Source organism: Dermacentor silvarum, chromosome 4 (genome assembly GCF_013339745.2).
Source record: "Dermacentor silvarum isolate Dsil-2018 chromosome 4, BIME_Dsil_1.4, whole genome shotgun sequence".
Lineage (NCBI taxonomy): Eukaryota > Metazoa > Arthropoda > Arachnida > Ixodida > Ixodidae > Dermacentor > Dermacentor silvarum.
Window position 1 is genome coordinate 122414103 of NC_051157.2, and position 13681 is coordinate 122427783.

A 13681-nucleotide genomic window follows, 5' to 3' on the forward strand; every position below is an offset into this window, starting at 1 on the left:
GCACGGGCGTACGTGCTCAATCACCCTCACTCGCTCAATCACGCACGCACACAAATGCGCACGCACGCACGCGCGCACGCCAGACACACGCACACTGACACCTGCACACACGCACATACACAACAAAAGGCGCGTGGTCATGCCGCATGAGTGTTTAATACCGGTGTGACACGTACACCTCTGATCGTGATGGGGGCCGATCCGGATTAACCTTGATCCGGATCGAGTGTTCCTACAAGGGCATTTGCGATCACGATCACGATCTTGCGGGATCCGGATCCGGACAATAGTGATCGGTGAATCGCGAATAGGCCTTTTGTTCGCGATCCGAGGCTGACGGTTGGGCCCTCTAGCGCAGTACTCTGAAAACGCTAAAAACAAAAAAAGTGATGGAAGCGCAATCAAAACCGCTGACAAACCTTTTTATCAGCAACAGTAAGCTGCAGAATTCAAATATTCTAAAAATTTAACCGCATTTTGCAAGTATGAATTTGTAGCCAGGGCATTATGAAGTTCTGAGAGCTGCGGACGATCAGAAGACAATAATAAGTCAATCCGGATCGTTGGGCCCTGTAGCAGCGACCATTGTTAATCGCGATCAAAAAATCCGATCCGGATCGGCCCCGATCGCGATCAGAAGTGTACGTGTTACACCGGTATAACGTCTTAACAATGAACAATTAAGAAAAGGTGAACATATAAAATTGATTTTTGGATTAGATATTTCCACATGAATAAAAAAAAAAGAGACTGAAGTGAAGGAAAGTTATCTTTGTCTATTTAGTAGAAATGTTAAGCTGCAAAGGTTCTGATGAGGCAACTTACGACCAGGAGGCAAGAGTTCCAAAATCGAATACGACCCACTTCTTTTGCTCCTCTAAAGGAGATCGCTCGCTCCCACTTGCGAATCTTCGCTCCACCAAATACCGCACGAAGCAGTCAAAGGCTTACTGCGGACTATACATCGCCAGCTACGCATACTGATTACTTTATACTTTCGTTGTGGATTTTATTTCCCAGGGCACCCCGGGATCTGCCACAGGGAATGCGCTCACTGCACTTCTTCAAGGTGCATAGGTGTGCAAACGCGTGCACAAGCGCTGTACAAATATCAAGCGCAAATAAAAAAAAATCAAACCGTCCCTTAAGTGGACGCCTAACACTCTCTATTATCAAGATTTATAAGCATATTAAACGTCTATTCGCTATCGTGGTTTGCCGGCTTTGGCAGACAATGAGTTAAGCCCCTTCTCCTATAGAAAGCCTGAATCGTGAACTCAGTAACGGTAAAATCTTAATTAAGCACCACATAAACGTCACTAGACATCAGAAGCATTGACCGAGTGCAATAAGTAAGTGCGCGCCAATGACTTCCGGAGGTGGTCAAGTGGAGTCCGCTGATGGAAAATGTGGCTCAGCTGGGAACAGGGTTCGCACCCAACTGTTGGACCAACTTGGGCCACTGAGTATGTACCACTGCGTATTTGCCGCTCCTCAATGAAGGAAAATGTAAGTTAAAGGTTCTCCAGTGCTCGGCGAAATTGAACCGCCACTAAAAAGGTGCGACTTGCACTGTGCAAAGCGCGAGAGAGTAGCCCCGCTGCATACAGCGGTGCCGTCCGACATGCCTCGCCCGAAGAAGGTGCTTCGCCATCAGCAATATGGTGTGTCGCTATGGATTACTTGAATGCTAATCGCATTACCGTCGTCATTCGTCGTGAGATGGTTTACTGCTAAGATATATTATTTTATTTATTTTATTGCCATAGCAATCACATGGACACTTCAAGCGAAGTTTGCCGTCGGAGTCGCCGTGAGGTTTCGTATATATTTAGGTATGTGTATGCTAGATGCCATGTCATGCTATACGACATGCGGTACATGCGGGCTATATTGCCACACCATTCTATCATTTAAGTTGCTCATACGAGGTCCTACATTCTTTGCAAAGTTATTCCTCAGAATTTTGGAAATGGCAGCCAGCAAACAAATGTCATGAAACAAAACACCGACAGCGCATGCCTTTTATCTTAAATCTTCTCAGACTTAAATAATAAAAGCGCGAAACAATAACAGAGCTCAAACCTGAAAATGAAGGACTTTTTTTGAGGGTGGCTGTGCACGACCTCCCGGATCGGCCCAGGAAATGGGTTTTAAACGTACCCGATACGTAAAAGAGGTGGTAAAGTTGCTAAAAAAGACATTGGCTTTCATTAATAAACATAAATCAAATTGTTCGATAGCAGGATTCAAACAGAGGACCCCTAGCACAACAGCTCGTTTTTATTTAGGCACCTTACGTTTACTTCAATTCATACTGCCACTACAGGCACGAGTCTTACACTTCGTGTAACATTCTAACATGTTGCTATCGCATTAATTTGCTTCACCATTATGACAAAATTATGATATTTTTTATTGCGCTAACGTTCTTAGGGTACTCCATGCACGTTCAGGGACTATCTATCTATCTATCTATCTATCTATCTATCTATCTATCTATCTATCTATCTATCTATCTATCTATCTATCTATCTATCTATCTATCTATCTAACAGTTTTCCCGCATACCTTAGTCACCAGTAGCCCGTGGTGGAATGGGTAGAGTACGGCTGAAATAGGCAAATAATGCTGTTCGCATTATAAAGACATTTCAAGAGCCAATGTGTCTCGGCCGTTGAAGTATGTATTGCGCAAAGGATACACTATTATTTTCGAATGATCTGTCTTACAGCCGCAGCGTATTTTACGTCGAACGACATTTGTGTCATTACCATGGCTCCCAGCCGAACGAAAGGCGCGCTGCTGAGAATGAGCGCTCGGCGCTGTGGTGACCCATTTCAGACTACGTGTTGCACAATGACGCGGGCTGCCGCTACGCCTTCGGACGTAGGCGTCGGTGGTTCAGTGGTAGAATACTCGCCTGCCACGCGGGTGGCCCGGGTTCGATTCCCGGCCGACGCAGTTTTTTTTTTCTCAATAACGTTAACCATTTCCACCATATAGTTCTTTTTGTTTAATTTGGGCTCAGGCAGCAAAGCAGACATGGGCGCTAGTGGTCACATGGGTTAGCTGTAAATGGTCACTCAATGCGGTGGATGACATGGCCAATCAAAGCAAAGAAAGCTGTAAAGACAAATGCTTTGATTTTGAAGCAAGCTCAGTGTGTCACTATTTCCTGTGGACTTCTGCATCGCGCTAAAGTTTTTCATCCATGGTTTCATAATTTCAGATTAGAAAACTCACAAAGCAAATACGTATACGCGTTAAAAAAAGAATAATGCCAGAGTGAGCTTGTGTAAAACCGCTAGACTATTATAAAGCTAGAAGCAAATTTCGACTAGCTCTTCGAGGTATTCAAAAAGAAGATTGTTTCATATATATCCCGTGAGCAGGCTATCAGGTGGTAGGCTATCAGGCGACTAATCTGCAATATGAGCACAAAAAAATCACTCCTTCATACTAAATAATGTTTAATCACCCCCATAAAAACACACACACACACACACGCGGTGGTGGGGGCGGTGGTGGTGGTGGGGGTGGTGAGTTGTAGCAACAGGCGGGTTAACCTGGCGATCAAGGCCGGCAATTTCTCCGCCAGAGCGTCTCTTACAATATCGCTTCAGGGTTTCACCACAGGGTTTCACCATATGTCCATCAAACCAATCTCTCTTAAGAATTCGTCAATGAGACGTGAAGTTTCTTTGAGGGCTATAACTGATCCCTCGGGAAATATACGGTGTTGCAGGCACGCCTGCGGAAGGTCCTTTTATTGCGATAGCAATTATATGGACACTTCAACCGGATTTCTGCCGTCGGCGTCGCCGTCGCCGTCGCCGTGAGGTTCCGCATAGATAAAATCTTCGCCGCGCGCCGTATGCCCCAGAGGCAGCGTGCGGGGAGGCGCGCTATCACGGAGAGCGAACGCACTCAATCTCCCACGCGCAAGCAAGAAAGCGGAAAGCCAGCGCCGGAGGGAGCAGGGGGGGGGGGGGGGGGGGCACTTCTCTGCCAACAACCGCGCTCGTCGCTCGTCCGCACAGTCTCTTATCTCTCCCACGCGCAAGCAAGGAAGCGGGAAGCCAGCGCCGGAAGGAGCGGGGGGGGGGGGGGGGGGGGAGCGCACTTCTACGCTGCCAACAACCGCGCTCGTCGTTCGTTCGACCGCACCGTCTCTTATCTCCACACGGCTCTGACCTTTATGCGCATTCGCCGCTCAGTTTCCGTTGAAGCGATAGACCGCGCGTACCTTCGCCCCCTGCTGCGGCGTATATATCCGCTTGCTGCCAGCGTTTTGACAGTCGTTGTCTGCAGTCATTCAGTGTGATCTATTCATGTTTGTTTGTGCGCGCTCACACCACGCTTCTTCAATCAGTTAGTAATAGTCGGGCCACATTTTCCAACGCACGCTACACATGCAATGCTGCCCGGGTCGGCAGTGCAGCGCTACAGGTGTGTCCCTTCGCACGCGCTGCCCACGGGAAGCGCTTCTCAGCAACACCACCGTTTCACACGCGCCTTCTCGTGGTCATCGAGTCTCTCTTCATGTCGGTCTACTTACGCCGCAGCACACCTGCTTACTTAATCAGCTCATGTTTACTACAATTCATATTGCTACCAAAGCCGCTCACCTTACTTAGTATGACATTGCTGTGTTGCTATCGCATTCATCGCTTCGCCCTTAGGGCGAAACTGTGACATTTTTTCTGCCGATTCTCCAGGAGAGCGTTCATTTCATCTTGGAATTTCGGGCACGACTACAGAAAGTGTTCAATGTCTTTCTCGTCGCGTGCCGTACAGTTCAGATATTTGATTGGCCCCATATTAAATAACCAGACCGGTATAATAGCAGATCCTGTCCTTATTCGGTATAGAAGTGAGGCTTCCCCTCGTTGAAATCTCTTGGTTACGCAGTGCATATGTGGTGGAACCCAAATCGACCCAAAGTGATTTCGAATGTCAGATTTTTAAACTTGATTACCATTTGGAACCTCGACTTTGCGAGGATGATATAGCGCAGCGTATGCAAGCGCGTCAGCTTTTTTCGTTTTCCAGAAATACCAGAGCGGGAGGGAATCCACTGAAACTTTACTGTAAAGCCTTTGTTGTCGAGTTCTTTCACGGTGGCGAATGATTTGTGCGGGAACTTGATGGACGGCAGACCACGGTAGAGTTGTTGTAACACGGCCTTTGAGTCCGTAAGGACAACCACATTCTGCGGACAGGGGCGCCTTGTGGCACCCTGCCGAACTGCATCGCGGTCACGCGCGCGACCGAATGGTCACATTTAAAGAAATCCTCCTCCACTACGGCAGAGAGCGGTTACGCTACCCCCCAGCACACGAAACACTGAATAAATCACAATCCACCACTTGGCGACTACTTCAGACGCGAACTTTCCCAAACCCCGTGCTATACCACCGCATTTACCCCGATGCATACTCTCCACTCTGCAATACGTGCGATGCCCGCGCTGACCTCGATCACATCAACTGGGCATCCCCGAAAGCTTCACCCACCTACACCCACCGCACTAACACTACACGCATCATAACTGCGGCCGAGCAGTGGGCGACCTTGCTGCTCAACTTGGACACAGAAGAGCAGCTCTGGGCCGTCCGGATGGCCGAAGATGCCGCCAGAAAGCAAGGGCTGGCCGCCGTCTGAGGAAGGGGAGGCCTGGGGGTTAGTCTCCCAACCCCGCCGCCCCCGGACCCCATCATGGACACAATAATGTTTTCTCTCTCTCATGGTGATATATCGCTACATCTGATTTGAAGGAATTTAACTCTGAAGCGATCCATCACAGCGCTCCTAAAGAAATTCAGTGAGGATACAATGAGACAGCAGCAAACTGGCGAATAATTAAAAAAAGATCAACTGCAGGAAAATTGACTGTAGTTCTGCGCAATTCCACAAGATAAAGGTAGATTCAAGAAAGTCAAAGTTCCTTCACCTGCAAGCGGCTTGACAACACAATGCTGTGTGTTACTCAGTGTGGAGAACAGTGTTCATTCATGAATCAAGCTTCGCTCAAGTGGTTACCAAGTTCTCCTTCCATGAATTTGTTGACATCGACTTCAAAAGGACTCATTTATTGAACCAATGTTGCTGTGCTCCGCATTGTTGTTCAGTTTGCCTCCGTGACTTTATCTTTTTGCTTTGTGTTTATGCCGGTTGGTAGAGCAGCTGCCTGGCAAAGGCAGCGGCGCCGGCTTCGATCCTTGAAGAGCGAGGACTTTTTTCTTCTTCATTACAATGAGTTTTCACCGCTGCAACTGTTCAGGTGTTATTTGCAGTTTTGCGCAACATTAAGGTTATTTCTAAGTTTCCCTTTCAATAGATAAAAATTATTATCACAACCTCGTGTGAGTCGACGTAGAAGGCTTACGTTGTTTGTTGGGTGCATATGATAACTGGAATCTAATGTGCGGATTAGGTGCGAAGGGTACTAATGGCAGATATCAAGTTCACATCAGTTTTTCGGTGATGAGGCCGCGCATAATGGCGGACAATATAGCGATAGCATCGGGCCCCGAAAATAGGATCTATGATGGGAGGGAAACTGGCTTCGTCAAGCTCCTTATCATCAAAACTCCTAGTTTTCTTTCTTATAATGGAACATTTGATGTTCGCTATTTTAAGTGCAAGTTTTTGTTTAGCTTTGAGCATTAACATAGCATTGGCTACATTCTTAATATTACCGACAGAGCTAACAAGCTACCTGGCGTTACGAAAACAGTTTGTCATGTTTCACGAAGCCAACTCGTCCTATGAAACAATGGCATATCGGGTTCCTCAAGGATCAACTTTACGCTCATCTTTATTGATACACTATATAAATGACATAGTAAACATTCCAGATACTCCTTCGATATGCTGATCATACATCTGTGCTTTTCGCGGCCATAATCTTGAACAAGTTTTGATGGGCGTGAGCAAATGGCTTACAGATTTTGACTGTTAGCTACAAGAGAGCGAACTTCAATATTGAAAAAAAAACTATGTTATTTTAATTTTCACCAAAATGTAAATTGGTACCAGGAAAGTTGCAGCTGACATCTCAAAACCAGGTCTTGCAGGATCCAATATCTGTGCATTTTTAGGAATTTTGTTTCTATAAAACTGAACTTATAAAACTGAAACTGAACTAAGCTGCGCTGACCCTCCGTTATTGCTTTGTGGCTATGGAGTTCGGCCGCTAAGCACGAGATCGCGGGATCAAATCCCGGCCACGGCGGCCGCATTTCGATGTGGGCGAGATGCGAGAACACCCGTGTACTTAGATTTACGTGCAGGTTATAAAGAACCCCAGGTGGTCCAAATTATTCCGGAGTCCCCTACACCTCATATCAGATCGTGGTTGTGGCACGTAAAACACCGTAACTTTTTTAAGCTGTGCTGTTCGTACGCAATTTCTCAGCCAAAATATTCTAACGTTAAGATAACGGTGCAACCAAAGTGGCAGCGCATTTAACTTACGACGTCGCACGAGAGCGAGGATGAAGCAAAGCTCAGATTAAACGACAATAAACTAAAGAAGCGCGGTCAACTGATAACATGATCGCATATCATGCATACGTGTATAGTTGAGGCAGTTGAGGCTATATTCTTGCGGCAAATCACTGCACACCCCTATTCGACAGCTGCCGTTTCCGCTCGTCTGCTACAGCGCCGACAAGCGCAGCCGCGTTCGCCCGTTCACCGCACCGCCATCAAAAGAATGGTAGTGGAAGTGTCACGCATTCTTCTCACTTTTCTGCAAGACGCATGGCTGATGGACAACATGGTGACACATTTCGCGCAGAAAAAGACGCTTAGCCGGAGCAATTGCCGGCCAGGTCTGCCAGCCTAACCCCGCCTGTAGCAACATCCGCACCACCACCACCACCATATTACAAAGCCAATCACTGTCTTTATTTCGACACTAATTACAGAAAGAAAAGAAAAAGAAAGCTGCATAATTATAGTTCATATGACCTCAGGCAAGGCGATCAGCGCCCGTATGCTCATCGGTATGTCATGTGATCGCGCTGCGCGTGGTTGCTGGTGCTCTTCTAATGTCACGCATATAGGGTCAATATAAACTCCCCCGGAAGCCGGTACCGTCTAAGGGGCTGATTGACGACGTTCTCAAGCGTCAACGGACGCCGAAACGCGCGCTCCCTTCGCATAGGGTCCCTCCAGAGGGCACGGAGAGCTATGAAAGCAGCCGTAAAAGAGAAATGCAGAAAGAAGCCGTGTCTACCGACACTCCGACTTATGACAGAAAACTTCACTACATCCCCAAACGGCGGCAGACGCCGTTCTGTAAACATATGAATGCCGCCTCGCAGTAAGACGCGAGCTGTGGCTCCAGAGCAACTGTACGTTAAAATTCTGGACGAATTTTGAATGTTGTAAAACGTCATCAGCCCATTCATGAAGGCTCTCCCAGCGATCTCTAATTACCCTTGACCTGCGTTAGCTGTTTCCAAGTTGTGCCTGCAAGTTTCCTTATTTCATCTCATCATCATCATCATCATCATCCTATATTTATGTCCACTGCAGGACGAAGGCCTCTCCCTGCGATCTCCAATTACCCCTGTCTTGGGCTAGCTGATTCCAACTTGCGCCTGCGAATTTCCTAACTTCATTATTTCATTACTCCACCAAATTTTCTGCCATCCTCGACAGCGCTTCCTTTCCCCTAGCACCCACTCTGTAGTTCTAATGGACCACCGATTATCCGCCCCACGAATTACGTGGCCTGCCCAGCTCCAATTTTTCCTCTTAATTTCAACTACCATTGGCCCGTTTGCTCTCTGATTCACACCACTCCTTTCCTGTCTCTTAACGTTACGTCTAACATTTTTCGTTCCACCGCTTGTTTGACCGGTACTCAACTTGTTCACTATTTTCAAGGTCCTCAATCAATTTTGCAATTTGTCCACAGTGCTGCTGAATACGACAACGTCATGGGCACCCTTAATCCTTCCAGTTCTAACAGCTAGGATATTTCTCCTAAGTATGCAGCAAGCATCATTGCAAAGATTGTGTCTCCTTGCCTGTCCACTTGGCCGATAAGTATTTTCCCACTTGTGGATAATTAAATCATTGAAGCTGGAACTATCCCTGAGGCAGAGTGGAATTCAGTATGAGAAGTTGCGGATGCGTGCGCTGTGGCTGAACGTAAATGTGGCAGTTACAGATAAATAAAATCATTTTTGAGTTGCCAGTCGAATGCCGCAAGCAACACGGCCTTGATGTGAAGTTCGTTCTGTGCTTCAGTACAATCAATACGATATGCACTTACACCGCCACGTACACGCAAATGCCGTAGATTTGTCCAACACATTGAATTAAGTGATCGAACTTCTCTGCTGGTGTAAATTTTCGGCGGCAACACAATTACGCTACTGTCGAACATTTACACCAGCAGCGAACTGGAATGCACTTGGTTACTGCAATATTAGCTGTTTTTTGTCTGTTTGATTTCTCCGCCACCAGGTGGCAGCACCATACAAGCCACTCGCGTTTACGGTTCCGGCAAAAAGCCCCAACGCCCGGTCCGCTCGCGTTTACCCGAATACCGGACAAGCTGAACCTCTCTAATGTCTCGTGCTGCACGTTGCAAACGGAGCAAACTGTGGCGCGACTTCCTCGCTAATCTGGAGATCGCGAGAAGCAGCGCGTGGGTGACGCGTGGGCGCGATTACCATGCAGCAGCCGCCGTAGACAGACCTCTCAGACGAAGGGCGCTATTCTGGCGCCATCTCGTAGCCATCGTCACCGCACTATACGCTTTTCTTCCCACGCTTTCGCCATACTCTCCTCCTCCGCTTTCCTCCTCGCTTATTTCATCCCCCGCTGCGCTCCGCGTTCGCTCTTTCATCCCTCGCTGTGCTCGTTTGCACGGTCACGCCGACGCCGCCGCCCGCCGCAGGAACGGGCGCCTATGAGTTGCGCTCTAAACGACGTCGGACTCTGTCGTTAAGTGCGAGTTGTTCGTGTGCCGTGTTAGCTTGCTCCGGAACGACGCTCAATCTCCCGCGGGGTATTGTTGCGATGAAGACTAAGACGGGCAACCTAAAGATGATGAGGACGAAGGGTGGGTTCTGGCTGCTAGCCCTTCGATCGCCATGTTTTCAGATGTCGGCTTGAGTGGTCTGTGTTGGTGCCTTGCGGTCATAAGCAGCACTCGGGCTTGTTTCCGTCTCGCGACAATATCATAGACAGGATTGCCGTCCGTCTTACGCATACGTTCGCTCACACCGTAGACCACAGGAGGAGCAAAGCCATGGGGCGTGGCTTCGACTTAGTGCTGAATTGAAACGATGAGTAATACGCATATAATAGAAAGCTGAGTATAACAGCCTCGGAAGACGACAGCGAATTGCGCAACATCAACAAGTTTTAACAATTAGAAACTTATAGGTGTTTTCGTTGGTTCCTTTCACATGGAAAACTATACCCTCAATATCGTCGGGGAAAATAACAATCCGCAGCCCTAGGAGTGAGAGCAACCTCAAACTAGAAAAAAAAATAATGTAGACGTGCTCAAAACACATCATTAGCAATCTTGACGGTTGTGAGCGACGTACACGCCGCTTCTATTTGCTACCACCCAATGGAGTGTCATGAGGAATGTGAAAAGTCATAAACACAGCCTGTATCAGATATTAAGCAGAAGTTTGCAGCACTGCACTAATGTTACTGCCTTCCACGTCGGCACCCGCGACGGCTGTTGAGGTTTTGTGAATCGACTTACGCTTACTACTGGCGTAAGTACTGAATTCGCACCTGTGCTACCATTACGTACACGCATTTTATTGCGATAGCAAATATATGGACATTCCAAGCGGATTTATGCAGTCGCCGTCGCCGTCGCCGTGAGGTTCCGTATAGAGTCCAACGGTCGCCGCGCCGTATGCTGTATGTGCGTGTGAAAGCGTGCGAGGGACGCGCGCTTTCACGGAGAGCGAACGCACGGCGGAGAGCAAACGCGACTTCTTCCATCACTCGAATGGCCGTGGGGGGACGGGAGGGAGGTAGGGGTGGCGACGTTTAGCTGCGGCACCAAATGCACATTTAGTAGTAGTAGTGGTTTAATAAGGAAAATGCGCATTTATATAAAGACTTGCGAGGCGAGAATGTGTTAAAGACTTCCGACGCTGCTCGACGAGTGTCCCGTTCTGATCTCGTCGAAAACCTCCGAGCCGCCCCCAGAGGCACCGGCAACAGTCACCAACGTCGGCAAAACGCCGACGGCCTCGAAAACGGTTCTGCGCGCTACTGGTGCTGCTGCATGTCCAAGTTTATACAGCTGATGAAACTATCCTTACTCCGCATAGCTCTCTACTAATTTGCTGTCGCAATTAATGCTTCGCCTTTCGGGTGAAACTGCGGCATTTTTCCGACTATAGCGATCGTCCTTTGCAGCGGCGGGCATCACAAGCTTGCTGATCTTATGAACAGTTTTAGCTTTGTGAATACGCTTTTTTTCGTAAGATATTTCCTTCGGCAGACTTGTTCGTAAGTTCGCTTAGTGAATTCCGCCCCCGATATTTTTTCTTGTAGCTATCCAAAACGATGTTCGGCGAGCTGCTGCGATAATGAACATGGTCGAAAAATGTGCTCCATGATGTGTTAACAAGCTTTTAAATTATACTGAGCTCTCTCTTACACCATTGTTTCCTTGTGTGGGAAATCACTTCGAAACTTATCTTGGACTACTGCTAAAGCTAAAAGAAAAGCCCTATATGGTCCATTAGTAATTTGCCTTTTCTTGAACATAATGCACCAAGACTGTAAAAAACTTCACACTCCCGTATAATTTTGTTACAGTGCCCGCGCTTTTCACCAGAGACTTGTGGAGCACTAGTACTTTTATATCTAACCTAGGCGTTAGCTTTAGCCCGTCCCACCAACTCGCAGGACTTACAATAAAGTTATTCCTCCTACTACTACAATTTTAAGACTGTGTCGCAAAGACAGGCTAGCAATATTTTAAGGTGACTGCTACCGTCCCGGATTTGGGGCGGTCACCATCTTGGCGTATATATATATATATATATATATATATATATATGTATAGGGTGTTGCAGATAGCCCAATTCTAGTTAATGAGCCGGTCTACTCGAAGGGGCGGACATTACTTGCACAAAAAAATTTAAATGCATAATCAACTAATTCACAAAAATTTACTACTTCAGTTTTTAACTAATTGCCTGAGGGCCCATATTGCAATTTACAAATTGTAGCCGTGGAGTACGCAAGGCGGATCCATTTAGAATGTATTCTCAGGATGACACCAGTTTCAAGATATTAATTCCCGAACTTTGCGGAGAAATTCATTGGCGTTCCAGTTAATTTTGTGCTTCAATGCATAAAGCGACGTTTTGTTAAGAACCTAACTGGAACGCCGATGCATTTCTTCGAAATGTTCGGGACTTAATATCTCGGAACTGGTGTCATCCTGATAATTCGTTCCAATTTGTGCCCTGTTTTCTCCGCCGCCGGGTTCGATGGTGGCGTGCACGTTTGTCGCCGAAATACGCTGCCGTTGTTTGTCGAGATGCATCGCAATTTACTGTCTTTCCACAGGTAATACACATTCCAGTGCCATTACTTGCAAACCTACGTGTGACTACGTTTGCCGCTCCTATGACCACTCAACAGCCGCAGTTTGTGCGGTAGCCTATTTTTGTTCAGAAATCAAGCAGTCACCATTTTTTAAAATGCGTAAGTATTTCTGTGCTTACCCAACGAGGAAAATCGTCCGTCCGTCCATCCGTCCGTTCCGTAAGACGATCACTTTCAAGATAGAGCCCGCAGCAGCGAGCGAGTTCACCTTGGTGCTGCCTCTCGCTTCAAGGCGAACTAAACGGTGAGAACACAGTGCTCACGAAGCTATTAGCACTCACCGCACTGTGCCCCCATTGCAGATCGCTTTCAAAAAGATAGGGGCGCGCGCTTCTCTCTTCAACGTGGATTAAGCGGCGAGAACACAGAGCACACGGAGGTATCAGCAGTCGGCGCTCTCTGTCGCCATCGCAGGTCGCTTTCAAGATAGGGCCCGCGCGGCCGTGCCAGGCGCAGCCGCCACCGGAGTACGGTTCATAATGGTTCGCCGGGGATGGATAAGGTGCTAAAGAGCGATACCGGCTTATAATGATCGGATTGTCATTAGCGCACCTGGCGCCGCCACCTGCAGTGGTTTGCTAACATCAACAATTCACCTTGAGCCTCCGTCCACAACCGTTCGTGCCGCCGCAGCGCTGTCGTTTGTATACTGGTCGGATGAAGTTTCATATCATTGATAATGACACTGGGCTGCGTGGAGATGAGCAAGGGGTCCAATGTTTACGCCTACTTAGACAACTCCCAGAGAAGTTTCTGCGTGAATTTTATTTTTGTCGACATTTGTTATGATGCGACATTTAAAGCAATTTATGTTAGTCGGTATTTGCACTTGTACAGTTCTTATTGTACTGTATTTCTGCGTTGTCTCCTCTATTTCGCGCAGCTAGTGTAAATTTGTCTAAGGGTATCCAGCCTAGTCCGGAAAGCTATAGTCTTTAGCTGTATTCCTTAACATGCAAGAAAAAGAAAGGAAATGAGGCCTATTTGGCACGTAAGAAAAAATGGACCGTTCCGATTGTGTCGTGTCTCGATCAAGAAAAATGAGTGGGACATTGTT

General features: G+C 47.4%; 1 non-coding gene across 1 annotated transcript; it reads left to right on the forward strand.

The window, feature by feature from the left end:
* The first annotated feature begins 2893 nt into the window (after positions 1-2893).
* Trnag-gcc (transfer RNA glycine (anticodon GCC)) lies at positions 2894-2964 on the forward strand. The gene has a single exon. It is a non-coding gene; the product is annotated as a tRNA-Gly (tRNA).
* Positions 2965-13681: the final 10717 nt, after the last annotated feature.